The sequence below is a fragment of the Myotis yumanensis genome, unplaced genomic scaffold (assembly GCF_028538775.1).
Source record: "Myotis yumanensis isolate MYYU_CA2020_CCGP unplaced genomic scaffold, mMyoYum1.0.hap1 SCAF_5, whole genome shotgun sequence".
In the NCBI taxonomy this organism is placed as follows: Eukaryota; Metazoa; Chordata; class Mammalia; order Chiroptera; family Vespertilionidae; genus Myotis; species Myotis yumanensis.
This window is the reverse complement of record NW_027223756.1, coordinates 98,283,458-98,284,980: the sequence shown is the minus strand read 5'-3', so window position 1 is coordinate 98,284,980 and position 1,523 is coordinate 98,283,458. Positions and strand designations below refer to the sequence as shown.

General features: G+C 52.1%; 1 pseudogene; it reads right to left on the bottom strand.

Moving 5' to 3' along the window:
* Positions 1 to 201: 201 nt before the first annotated feature.
* LOC139011521 (mitotic spindle assembly checkpoint protein MAD2A pseudogene) lies at positions 202 to 847 on the bottom strand (annotated as a pseudogene).
* Between the last annotated feature and the right edge of the window lie 676 nt (positions 848 to 1,523).

Sequence of the window (1,523 nt, the reverse complement as noted above, 5' to 3'; positions counted from 1 at the left end):
CAAAGGAATTGGCATTGCAGTGCTGATATAATCTGCTGGTTCCCTTCGAACGGTATGCAAAAAATTATGTCAACTCTTTGAAAAGTCAAACAGGCACCAAAAAATGGAACAATATGCATAGTTCGGTAAAATACAAAGTTAAGTTTTCCCCACCTAAAAATTAATCAATGAAACAAAATAAGAACTGCAGTTGACTTGGTGTCAGAAAACACGCGCGTGGGATCCCATCATTGTTCCCGGCGCTCCTTCAGTCATTGGCAGGGACTTGTAGGCCCCCACGCCGCTCACTTGGTGGAATGTCATTGTGAGGGACACGTGAGGGCGGACCTGCTCAGAATTGGCAAGGAGCTGTGGTCTGGACTCTTTCTGCCTCAGGTACAACCACATCTTTGTCTGTACAGATCAGCAGACCAAACGAACAGGAAACTCCCCGCAGCGGCAGGATGTCGCTGGCCGTGATCGGTCTGATCGCCGAGTGGATCTCACCTTGATGGCTTTCTGAGACTCCTCTCTGGGTGCACTGTCATCTCTGGCCTCCTTGTCACACGCAGGTCTGACTGCCACCTTTCAAGGACCTCCCCACTTTCCATATTTGAGATGACCACCCCCAGCTTCTGCGCTGAGCACTGTACAACCAAACTTTCCGTTGTTCCACCACCTTGTTTAGGGGTTTCATAAGCTCGGGGTCAGTGGTTACAAGCAGGGGGAGTCCATATTTCTGCACTCGAGTAAAGGTTTCAGGATAATTGCCAAGCTGATGCAAAATGCTGTTGATGCCGAAGGAGAAGTCGGCCACGGTGTCGGAGCTCCCGTGCAGGGGACGCCCTGCTCCCCAGACAGGTGCCATGGCCCAGTCCACAGGCAGCAGGCACCCACCGCAGCAGAGACCGCACCTGGCATTCTTGGGGCTCCTCTAAAAAAGAAAAGACTTTAAATATGAGAAAATATAGGACAAGTGTGAAGGGGTAAAAGACTGCCAGTATTATTGTGGTGGGTAGTTAGACAGACATGAGCAGAGCAAGGACGGTGGGCCAGGAACAGAAGGTCACCAGGGCGGAAGCCCTGGGTGCCCAGCAGCAGGCAAAACTGGGCAAACAAGGACCTCGCTCGCCGCAGGGGAACCTTTCTTCCTGTAGCATATCGATGGCCATGCAGTTTAGATCCCTGACCTTTCAGATGGCTAGTCATGAAGCTGGGACCCGCTGGCCTTTCCTCCCCTGGCATGTTGCTAGTCATGGGGTAAACCCCATTAGAGGAGGAACAAGGTCACAAACAGTGGCCTCTTTTGACTCCCATGTGGGCCATGGCACAACCACTCCCTTAAGCATTACCCCCTAGGGATAACATCTGGGCCTCAGTTGTGTTTTAGCTCCAGGCCCAGAAGAGCAGCAAAACCAGACAAGGGCTGCCAGGGCTGCCTCAGGACCAGCTGCATTGACTACCCCCTTCCCTGGCGTTGACCAATCAGTGGAGACCATGGCCCTGAAAGGACACACCTGGAGGCTGATGAATATTCTATTGAT